General features: G+C 39.5%; 1 pseudogene across 1 annotated transcript in view; it reads right to left on the bottom strand.

Annotated features, from left to right (window-relative positions):
• LOC150076394 (uncharacterized) overlaps nt 1-12,953 on the bottom strand; it is a 60,610-nt pseudogene that overhangs the window by 9,828 nt on the left and 37,829 nt on the right. The window contains exon 5 of the transcript XR_016547806.1: nt 4,803-5,081. The product of XR_016547806.1 is annotated as an uncharacterized LOC150076394 (transcript). The remainder of the gene's footprint in view (nt 1-4,802; nt 5,082-12,953) is intronic.

The following is a 12,953-nucleotide window of genomic DNA, read 5'->3' as shown; positions in this document are numbered from 1 at the left end:
CTTGTTGCCCTTCTCTGTACTCGTTCCAGCAGCTCTACATCCTTCTTGAAATGAGGCCTCCAGATCTGTATACAATACTCATGGTGTGGCCTGACCATTTCCTTATACAAGAGGATAATCACCTCCTTATCCCTGCTAGAAAACTTTCTGTATATCATTGACAAGACACCATGAGCTACTCTTGCAGACTATCTGCACTGCTCAGAAAACTTCATATCTGCCTGAACAATTACCACCAGGTCCTTTTCATTCTCTACCACTGTCAGTGTAGTACCACAGAGTTGATACGTTACTCTGGGGTTACTGCTGGCTATCCCTTTATCCCATATGTACTATTTTACATTTGTCAATGTTAAACTTCATTACCACCTCTCAGCCCATCTGCTCAACTTTTCTAGATCCTGTTGCAGTAGCATACTGTCTTTACTATCATTAAAACAACCCTGCCAACCTTCGTATTGTTTGCAAACTTGGACATTAAGCCTGATATACCATCATTAATATCATTTATAAATACAGAAAACAACAATGGACCCAATGCTGAACCCTGAGGGACTCTACTAATAACATTAGTCCACGAAGAGCAGTGTCCATTGATTACCACTCTCTGTCTTCTCCCAATCAACCATCCCTTTATCCATAGCAGCAATTTGCCTCCAATGCCGCACTGCTCCAATTTGTGCGATAGTCTTCCATGTGCAACAGTACCAAAAGCCTTTCTAAGATCCAAACATATGATATCAAAATTATTCCCTGCATCCAGCTGCTTTGTGACCACATCATAGTATCCAATCAAATTAGTCAGACAAGACTTCCCCTCATATTGGTCAGACAAGATTTTCCCTTAGCTATAACTGAAGTCTTGCCTAGATGATCCCGCAGTACTTCTTTAACCAGTGCTTCCATTAATTTCCCTGGAACAGAAGTTAAACTAACAGGTCTATAATTACTTGTTGCCCTTTGAGCCTCCTTTGTGAATTGGGGTCACATTTGCACATCTCCAGTCCATGGGTACCTTACCTGAGTCCAAGGAAGCTCTTATAATTATGGCTAAGCATTTGCTTACTTCCTTTGCTGCCTCCTTTAATATAACTGGATAGATCCCATCCACCCCTTTCTTAAGTTTATCTTCAACAATTTCTCTTCCACTTTCCTCTCAGTTATTATAAAATCATCTAGCTCACTGCCAGAGTTCAGTTCACCTCTGGCATTCCCCTCCCTTAATAACTCCTCGTGTGTGAATGTAGATGCAAAATACTCATTTAGTTTGTTAGCCACCTGAGCAGGATCACCAACAGTTGAACCATTGATATCCAGTGGACCAATCTGATTCATCTCCTTCCTTGCTGTTGTTGGGTTTATAGGAGCATTAACAACTAAGGCCATATTACTCCATGGATATGCGGTGGTCATTCTCTGACCTTTCTGCATTCTCCGTATTTGTTGGTCACAGGCTCGAACCCTGGTCTAATCAAGAAGCGTGTGCTACGCACTGCTGCTCCTGCCCACCTGGCTACGGAGGCGCCAATATCTCCTTCCTTCTACAGTTTACATAGGTAAAGAACTCTTTGCTGTTTTTCTTTGCATCCATTGCCAAAGATTTCTCATTATCTGCCTTTGCCTGCCTAACCTCCTTTGTGACTTGGTTACAGATCAGCTTATATCTATCATAGGCTTCCATGTCAGCTGTTAATTTATATGTATCCCAAGTATTTTTCTTCTCTGCCACATGTCTCATTAGTTCATCTGACATCCACTTAGGCCTAAACCTTGTTTGTTTGTTATTTGGTTTTTAGGAGCATTAGCAACTAAGGCCATATTGCTCCGGGATATACGGTGGTCATTCCATGACCTTTCCGCATTCTCCATATTTGGTGGTGACGGGCTCGAACCCCGGTCTAATCAAGAAGCGTGTGCTACGCACTGCTGCTCCTTCCCACCTGGCTACGGAGGCGCCCTAAACCTTGAACAATATTTCTTAGTTGGTATGTAAAGCCTAGTAGCTTCCAAGATTAATTCTTTGAATGCTTCCCATTTTGAATTTGCTTTTGGTAACATCATCAGTTGGTCCCACGTATAGAATTGAAATATTGTCTCAGACCTCCATAGTCACCTCTACAAAAGCAAAAACCCTTCCCTTTACCCCTAATGGTAGTTACCTCTTTGAGTAAATCCCACTTGAGCACACTGTGATCACTGCCACCTAGTGGTTCCTTTATCTGCAGATTTTTAATGCATGAAGAATCACTACTGATTACCAGATCAAGGGTATTACTCCCTCTAGTTGCCTCCCAAATATGCTGATGTAGAAAACAATCATCCAATAAATCCAAAAAAGCCTTGCTAGTGTGAATGACCAACCCACAAATTCCAGTCAATATCCAGGAAATTAAAATTTACCATTATAAGACTTTCTGATTTACTGGCCCACTATATTTCCTGTGCATGTTTTTATTATACTCATCCGAGTCATTTGGCCAATAACACACTCCTACTCTCAATTTTGATTTCCCAGTGCTTATGTCACACCAAACTGACTCTATATTTCACTGTCCAGTGAAGTCCACTGGCTGTACCTCCTTGGATTTTATGTGTTTCTCAACTAATAGCCCTCTTCCCTTCCTATCCTGTCCTGTCTATCCTTCCTGTACACACTGTACTCCCCAAATTCCAGTTCTGCATTCCTTATATCTGTGTGACACCACATCTCTGATAACCCAACAATATCTGCCTTTGATGTCTTGACTCACTTCAAGCTCATCGAATTTATTAACTGTACTCCTAGCATTGGTGTACATGCAAGTATACATGCACCTGTTTCTACTCTTAGTTACCCTAACACAGCCCATGTATTTACTTGTTCCACTATGACTCCCAGCAGTCCTGGAAATTCCCATTGTCTTGCTTTCCAGACTGCTGCTCAATTGCATTTCAATAGAAGTAGTGCAAGAATTCACTTTTACCTCTGCCAGCGGCTACTGTTAATCTATTAGTCCGTGTATCCCACAATCTTGCAGTTTTCCAACCCACCTAACACTGCCTCGATAGCATCAGCAAATATTCTTGCACCCTTTCTATTTAAGCATGTCCCATCCCTGTAGAAGCAGTCTCTCCTGTGAACAAGCACAGGCCAGGCTGAAAAAAATTCTACCCCTTGAGCCTTGCACAATCTCTCCAGGGCTGAATTGATAGACAAGGCTCTCATCATATACTCCCTCCTATTGTGTCTCGGTAGAATTGCAGACACTTTCAAATTGAACCCTAATTCCCGGCTTTTTTTCAACAGTGACCTGTACTTGTTAAGTAATTCTGTTGGTCTCCTACTCTTAATATCATTAGTGCCAAAGTGTACAACAATATCACCTTTTGTGCCCTTAAAAGATGATATCTGCTCTAAAACGTCATCAACCTTTGCCCTTGGCAGACATACTTTACTGTAGAAATAGTTAAGACTAATTATTGTTCACACCCCTTGAAGTTATTTAGGCTTGCTTCTCTATCTTTCATATCCCACTCATTTGAAACTACTACCCTCAGAACATCTTATTAACATCAGCTGTTGTGGCAACAAACAAGAATTCATGAGGTGAGTGCAAGCATTACTTTAAACCATATCACCAGATAAACCCAGATCTAAATTACTCTTCTCTCCCTTAACTAGCAGTTTCTCCAGACTCTTATCCTCAGGGTATCCTCAATGATACTGGCAAAAATCCTTGTATCACCTTTGTTCAAATGAATACCATCTCTACAAAACAGATGCCTTCTACCTACAAGTGTGGGCCACACTGATAAAAAGTTTCCCTCCTAGAGTCTTGCAGATTCTCTCAAGTCAAGTTAATCCACAAGACCCCTCTTATCGTGTCTGGACAGAATTGTAGACACATATACATACACATGACCTAGCTCATGGCATTTTTTTACTTGTATTTATGTGCTCTTGTATTTATTGTACTTCTATTTATATGCTCACCCACTGTCTATGAATGAGCCAAGGCACTTCCTTCAGGATATCTCCACAATTCTTAAGGTACAAGAATTGCGTAGATATCTTTGGATCTACATCTCATCTAGTGGTTACTGTGACCAGATGTTATTTCTTTGTTCTCAGTTGCTGTTAACTAGTGTCCATTTTGCATAGCAAGTACTCGATGTTTTTATTATCTGTCACCCTGACATTAATTATGTGTGGCGACAACAGCAAACAATGTGAGGGATTGATTAACACTTTTATTTATTTTATTTTATTTTTTTACAGTTCAAAAATGTGGCATTGTCCTCATATTTTGTGTTTCTGCTCAGCCATACCATTAGTGCCTTTGCTACTCATAGGCTAGCAGAGAGGAGAAGTAATGAGGGTTCAGGAAAAGAATGACAAATTGGCATGAATTTTTTCATGCAGTGTAAACAGTCACCTAAGAGGTTTCATGATGTGCTATCAATGATCTACTGGACTCCTTTCAAGCAAGAAGGAAGAAATTATTTCTCTATTTAAAATGATGGAATATTAAACCAAACTTTGAATACTGTATTGAAGAGGTGCAAATACAAAAACTTGGGTTGGATTATAACAGAAGACTAGACCTTATGAAGTTTGCCTTTGGACTATATGGCATATATTGCTAGAACAAATAAATGCAGGTGACTGGGGAAGGTTTTTTTTTTTTTTTTTTTATGATGAAATGACACATTTGCTTCCCTCTATTCTAATACTAATAAAAGTTCAGCTTAGGATGTGAGTAAATGGCAAACTGGTTTGTGTACACTTGTACAAATTTTCTATTTATGGTAATTTAACTTACCCATATCAATTAGATTATCCTGACTCTTGCTAGTTTTAGCCACCACATTAAGAAATGGAGATATTCTGTATGCCCAGTGTTCTGTGTTCATTAGCGACACACTAGAGGCAGTGCTGTACCCTGAGGTGGAGGATGAGGCACATGATGGGAACATGAGGCTAGTGCGCTGATAGAACAGGATATAGGCATCTGCAGTGATGATCTCACTCTCTTGTACCGGCTGAATTTTGGTATCGTCATACAAATACCAACGACCGTCAACACAATTTTTACAATAAGCTGCAAGAAAATATCCACAACTTATTGTAATGCTAAAATCCAAAGAGTGAAAAATTATTTAAGCTATCCTAAATGCAAATTTCATAAAATATTATAGTTAGTTTCCACTTTATGGTAGTCTGCTTTTATGTGTTTTTATCAATTAAAAAAATAATAATCGTTAATGTATTTTTAATAATAAATGAATCAATGAAGGATGGTTTTTCTAATTATAAATAAGTCATGCATTTTTAAAACTGACCTTGAAAATCACTTTTTATCATTTAAAATGAAATAAATGTTGCTGTCAAGTGTTGGATCTTTGGCTGCATCTTTAGTGTCATGCTTGCTGCAATTCTATTGTACAAATGATGGCTATGACTAGCCACAAGTGTCTTTCTTTCTGTCAACCATTAAGTTTATATTACTATCACACTGCTAGATCTTTTCTAAACTGTTTGGTGATTTTTTGAATGAATTAAAATTGTTTTCTCAAAAACAATGGCTAATAATGGCGTAAGAGATAATATTAATGCTGTTTCTGAAAAGAGAAAGTCTAAACAGTCTATTTCTTAATCTTTGATTAAAAGTTAAAATAATTGTAGCTAGTGAATCTGATCTATCAAATAATGAAATCAGTGAAAAATTTAACTTTTCTTGTATGAATTTTGTGGCCATAATAAAAGACAAAGTGCAAATTACCAAGTTTGAATTTGTTTTATGATAGTGGGCTAGAACTCAATATCTTATGAAACCAGAGGCTGTCTGTGTATTTCATCTGTAGCAATTAAAGTAATCTCAAAAGGAATGTAATGACTATTTAACAGTTTCTGGAATACAATTTGGCATTCATCAAAGAAAACTGAATGAAGCTACTAAAAAAGGGAAAAAAAAAGTCATGTAAATAGTGGTACTTAAGAGACATTTATCTTTACTGATTAAAAACAGAGAAAGGACTTCCTCTTCCAACTGACTGTTTTAATCAATATAAAATTATTATTGTGGATTATTGTGTTACACAGAGTGAAACGGAAGACAGAATAAATAATGACAGGTTTAATACTAATTGTAAAACATACATATATTAAATACATACAGTATAAAAGCTTTCGGTTATTATGGTAACCTTCATCAGTCAAACTGACGGTTAAGAGTGTGGAACATGAGACTCCGTGATGCAATAGTTAATTGGTTGATGTTAAACCTGTGGCTGTGACGTATGTGAACGTTGCCAATGTTTGTCATTCATCAAAATAGTTGCTTCAATAATAGGGTGGACACTACATCCACTGCTTCTATTGACTGAGGTATTAGAGCATGTGATCTTCAACAACTCCAACCAGGCGTGTCGCCGGTAGTGGTGGGACCTATTCTACCATGATTGTAGATAGGTCCCTATGGCCACAAAATTGAGTCACTGAACATAATTGCACCATCTGTTAAGCAGAGTCTGAGGGCGGTGGAGATATCATCTGGCATTAGTTCGGTCCTACTGCCAAGGGTCTGGTCGTCATCCAAGAGTTCCTTTGCACATGTGATGGCAAGTTCCACTGGGATGGAGGTGAAAAGCGACACTACATCAAATGATGCCATGATTTGATCTTCTGAGATGGACAGGGTTCAGATCGGTTCTATAAATTCACTACTGTTGGAGACGGTGTTGGTGGTCTTGCCTACTAGGGGAGAAAGGAGCCCCAAGACAAACTTCACTAACTCATAACTCAGCGAGTCACAACAGGAGACAATGGATCTTAACGGTATACCTTCTTTGTGAACTTTCGGTAGTCTGTAGAATTGCGGAATCTGGCAGCCAGAACCGCGGAGGCGACTTATGCGTGGATTCTGTTATTTTCTTCTGTTTAAACCAACTGTTGACAAGGATGTTTACTTTCAACTCCCATCGTTCCAAGGCTTTGATGGGAGGAACGGTTAAGGGTTGGTAAACAGAAGTGTCCTGCAGGAGCAACAGGGCTTTTGTCTCATAATCTGTGTGATTCAATACGACTGTTCAACGTCTTTTATCCGCTGGTAGGATGACGATGGATGAGTCTTGTTTCAATGCTTTAAGGGCAGAGATTGGTTTGTGGTTAAGATTGGAAGAAGCAGGGCGAACATGATGTAAAATTGCTGCAGTTTTCGGGTGAATTGTGTTTGCCACTTCTTCAGGGAAATGTGCTAAACACGCTTCTACGCCTAAAGCAATATCAGTGATTGGTGGGTTTCGTGGGAGAACAGCAAATTTCATACCCAGAGTCAACAGATCTACTTGTTCTGTAGATAACAGCTTGTTGCTTAAGTTCAATATAGGCATAGAAGCATGTTTAACACGTTTCCCTGAAGAAGTGGCAAACACAATTCACCCGAAAACCACAGCAATTTTACATCATGCTCGCCCTGCTTCTTCCAATCACAACCGTAAACAAATCTCTGCCCTTAAAGCATCGAAACAAGACTCATCCATCGTCATCCTAGAGGCAGATAAAGGGCATCAAACAGTCATATTGAATCACACTGATTAGGAGACGAAAGCCCTGTTGCTCATGCAGGACATTTCTGTTTACCAACCCTTAACCATTCCTCCCATCAAAGCCTTGGAACAATCGGAGTTGAAAGTAAACATCCTCGTCAACAGTTGGTTTAAACAGACGAAAATAACAGAATCCATACGTAGTCACCTCCGTGCTTCCGGCTGCCAGATTCTGCAATTCTACGGACTACCGAAAGTTCACAAAGAGGGTATACTGTTAAGACCCATTGTCTCCTGTTGTGGCTTGCTGAGTTATGAGTTGGTGAAGTTTGTCTCAGGGGCTCTTTTCTCCCCTAGTAGACAAAACCATCAACACCGTCTCCAACACTAGTGAATTTATAGAATGGGTCCATCTCAGAAGATCAAATCATGGCATTTTGATGTAGTGTCGCTTTTCACCTCCATCCCAGTGGAACTTGCCATCACATTTGCAAAGGAACTCTTGGATAACAACCAGACCCTTGGCAGCAGGACCAAACTAATGCCAGACGATATCTCCACTGCTCTTGGACTGTGCTTAATAGGTGGCGCAATTATGTTCAATGACTCCATTTACCAACAGGTGCATGGCACAGCCATCGGTTCCCCAGTTAGTTCAGTCAAGGCAAATATTGCAATGGAAGAATTAGAGGGTCGTGCACTTACAAACGTACCAGATCCCATCATCTTTTCTTTTGGTGTTGCTACATGGATGATGTGTTTGTGGTTATCCCCAGAGATTCGGGGACCAGCTCTTAGACCACCTCAATTCTTTGTCGTTTTTCATAAAATTCACAGACCCTTGTCTGAGGCAAGGGCACGTGCTTGAAGACAACTGTCTACTGTAAACCAATGTGTGCTGACCAATTTACCAACTTTCGTTCAGCACACACGCGCAACCATCTTCTTGGCACTGCACGGACCTTGTTAACCCATGCTTGGACTCACTCTAGTTCTGTAGATGAGAGGCGCACCAAGATTGCTAAAGTCAAGGTGGATCTTGCAAGGCATGGCTATGCTACCAGTACCCTTGACAGGTGTGACCTACAGACATGACCACATAGTGACCAACAGGAACATCCAAGGTAATGACTCAACCACGAGTGTCTTTGTCCCATACCACCCAAACCTATCACAACAGATTTCTAGGGTACTAAAATCACATGGGATAAAGTGCGTACAGCTCAAGGGTAGAAAGTTGCGATCCCTCATCTCTAGAGTGAAAACACCGGTTCCCACCTTACTACAAAGTGGTCTATTCTACCGCATCTCTTGCCGTGACTGCACTAGATGCTACATCGGAGAAACTGGGAGACGGCTGCAAACATCTTTCGGAACGCGAAAGAGCCATCCACTTAGCAGACATAGAACACTCAGCCATTGTCGAACACTTCTGGTCAGCCCGCCACTACTGGCGATGCGCCTGGTTGGAGTCATTGAACATCACATGCTCTAATACCTCAAATGTTTTACAACTGGTATTAAACCTGTCATTATTTATTCTGTCTTCCGTTTCGCTCTGTGTCACACAATAATAATGAATCCGGAGCGCACAGGCCTCTTTAATCAATATAAAATTATTGAACACTCAAATTACAAATGTACTAAAATGCAATATTTCTTCAGATAAGGAATACTCCCAATTTATAATATTTATTAGTTTAATACCTTTCTATATAGCTGAAAATGTATGTATAATTTATTATTCACTTGTTAATTCACTTTTAACATAATCCAATGTTTGTTGTTCTCTTCACATAACGAAGAATGTGTTTCTAAGTTTCACTGTGCCTGTTGTCAGCAGCACATGCAACATGTGCTCATATGAGAAATGGAGAGAAAAAAAATTTAGAAAGCTTAGAATTTTAGTGGTTTAAAAAGATGTACAAAACCTTTGTTAGCACACCTTTTTAATAAAATAAATGTTAGAGCTTGTGAAGAATATTTGTTTATGAAGAAATTTAATTCTAATGTTTAAAAAAATAAGTTATGGAGAACTTGCATGTTTAAAGAGCATCTGACAAATAAATACAAGGCTATTATTAGGATAACGTTACACTAATACAAACTAATGTGTTATCATAACATAATAGATGATATAATGCATACAAGATTCAAAGTTGCCTAAGTTAAACAAAAAAAAGTATGGATTATTGTTTACTATTTGATTAAACTGTTAGGTATGATAAATCTGTCTTTACAAAAAGTTCTCCCAGTGGATATAATTTATGAAGATTAAGGAGATAAGAACTTTCTTATTTGCATGAAATGGAACCATTAAAAAAGTGGTCATTTAAGCAAACATCAAAATTAACAAAAGAGCACTGTGTTTATATCAGAATCTACTTCACATATCTAATATTTGACAAGAAACGTCAAGTCCAAATGGATTACACAACCTCTTTTTTTTTTTTTTTTGTATATGCAACCAAGAGTCAAATAAGATGGTCAGGCCACACCTTGAGTACTGTATACAGGTCTGGAGGCCTCATTTCAAGAAGGATGTAGAGCTGCTGGAACGAGTACTGAGAAGGGCAACAAGATTAGTGAATGGAACAAAGGGTTGCTCTTACGAAGAAAGGCTTAAGTTTTGCAAATTACAGTGTCTGGAGACTAGGCACTGGTGAGGTGATCTGATAGAGGTGTATAAAGCCTTGAATGGTTTGAGCATGCTCAATGCCGATGGGATTCTTCCTCTTGCTCAGAATAATCACCCGAGAGGGCATAAATTCAGATTGAAGAAAGAGAGATGTAGGATAGATGTGCGGAAATTTGTCTTTAGCCAGAGGGTAGTTGGTTGGCGGAACAGACTTCCATCCCTTGTTGTGGAAGTTGATAGCCTAAATAAATTTAAGGCTGAGCTGGACAGGTATTTGGAACAAATGAAGGGGTGAAATGGAAATGTTTTTTTTTTTTTTTTGGCTGATGCTGCATAAGCTTGCTTTCTTGCATCGTATGCCTCTACTAATGCTAATGCTAAAGATAAATATCTAACAAGCATGATGTGTGCTCTTTACTTTACAATTTGATAACCTTGTGGCATTTTCAAACCTTAATAACTCCTCATGTGTGAATGTAGATGCAAAAATACTCATTCAGTTTATTTGCTATCTGAGCAGGATCATCAACAGTCGAACCATCGATATCAAGTGGACCAATCAGATTCATGTACACTAGTAGGGCCGTTGCTATCATTAGGCCAACTAGACAATTGCCTGGGGTGCAGTACTGACCTCTGCCTATACTTCCCTTGGAGTTTTGGGAACACGGACTTCATGATTTGCCTAGGGTGCCAGTAGCTGGCGGTTAATCTAGTGCCGCCCCTGTACACTAGGGATGTGCCTAGAGCAATAATATTTGTGGGGGGGGGGTTCTCCAAAAAGTCAAAATCTACATCCAAATACATAAAATTTTGTAGCTGTTTTATAGTTTTAATGGCACTAGCCATATTTTGCTTAGCAGCAAGTCCTAACTAGAGTAGGAGCAGGTATTTCAAGGTACGAAACTTTTCACTTGAGATATTTAAATATCTTCTTGAGATATTTAAATAATGCGGAGAGATTAGCATCATCTCCAAGAATACGTTTTATTGTCATTGGTCCTTGTAGTTGTGAAGGAGAGACAAAGGAAGATAGACTGCCCTTATAACCAGCTGGTAATAACGCCAATCTGTTAATATATGTTCAAGTGATACAACAGTGTTAGGGATTATTGTCTGTGAATAAGCACAAACAAGTGAGATGTGTATCCAACGTGTGACTTGGAAAGGTAGATTTCTTTTATAGTCAGTACTACTTCCTCACTTCTATAGTCAGGAAGTGGCACTGGGATGTGTGCAGATCTGTAGCTCTTGGATTTTTGGTTCCTTTATCTGCATGTTCATTCCCTGGTATTCTGGTATGAGCTAGACTCAGCCAAAAGAGATGGAAATGGTAGGGAGAACCACTGCTGCACCCAAAGCTGTGTCATCTTTTCAACCATCAATGTACAGTTGGGAAAAATTGTATAATTTTGCTGTGTGGATTGTATGAAGTTGCCTTATATTTTAGTCTGCTAGGGATCCTTTTCTCCCAGCTGCAAAAATAATTGTCACATAACAAAGGGTAGGTCATAGATGGAGAGTCCACATTGTCTCCAGCTGTATTCTAAAAGGTGTATATTCCAATTTTGTGGTAATTCAAGAAGTCAGAGTGGCAGGTTTGTTTACTTTGGGTTTATTTCTGTAATAAGTTATGACGCTGGATCAAAAAGATGTGGCCAAATGGATGAGAGAGAAAACTGAATTTTGGCTGTGTAGTTCAGTAATAGCATTTTTCATCAAAGGGATAGCAGTGGTTCACTTTTTTCACTTTTTTTTCTTCTTTTTAATAAAAATCCCAAACATGAAAGGTATTAGAACCTATAGTATTTAGTATTGTGCATGGATTCACAGGCTTCTACACTCAGTGATCACTGAATTATGACCACCCCATTTGTAACGAACTATGCCACATAGCTTGCAACATAAAAAAGATAAACAGTTTCATACACTAGAGCAGTGCCAATTTGCATCTCACTGTGCACGTCAAAGTGGTAAAGCAGAAGTTATAAAATGTAGAAGATATCACAGAGTTTCAAAAGGGCACGATTGTGGGAGTTAGTGCATTGGGTGCTTCCATGTCGGAAATGTTACATCTTGTCAGTTGCTCACAGCCCACCATGGTTAAGGTGTACTAAGAATGGTGTTGAATGGACCAAACCACCTCCCATTGACAGAACTGTAACAGATTACACAAGGTGAATGTTCATGATGAGCAAAGATTGCAGCTTGTTGTATGAGCTCAAAGGCTCACAGTTAACATCACAATACAATATAGAGAATACAAGAACAATATAAAAAATGACAATGCACCACACACTAAGACATGGTGCACAGCAGATGACCTAAGTGACACCATTTCACCACTGATCATCATCAACGGTGAATGCTGTGGTGTCAAGAACATGCTGGTTGGACACTGGAGGACTGGAAACAAACATGCTAGTCAGATGAGTCCAAATACCTGTGCAACATGCTGACAGATGCCTTTATATGGCACAAGCAACACAAGCCCAGGGACCCATCATATGTGGTGCTCCACTATCCAGGCTGGTGGCAGTGGCTGCTTAATATGGGGGCATGTTTATCTGGCAAGAACTAGGACCCCCAATGTTGTGTATGGACCAATGTTTCACTGATGTTTTACTGGCAACTCTAAGGAGACCATGTGCACCCTGTGGCATTTTTTCCCCCAGACACAAACAGGATTTTCCAAGATGATAACGAGCCATGTCATCTGGCTCACATTGTGCGTGCATGAGTGGTTCGAGGAACACAGTGAGGACATTATCCACCTTGACTGGCCTCC

Source organism: Mastigoproctus giganteus, chromosome 13 (genome assembly GCF_048544385.1).
Source record: "Mastigoproctus giganteus isolate SK-2022 chromosome 13, ASM4854438v1, whole genome shotgun sequence".
Taxonomy (NCBI): domain Eukaryota; kingdom Metazoa; phylum Arthropoda; class Arachnida; order Uropygi; family Thelyphonidae; genus Mastigoproctus; species Mastigoproctus giganteus.
The sequence above is the reverse complement of the archived record's forward strand: the minus strand, read 5'-3'. Positions and strand labels throughout refer to the sequence as shown.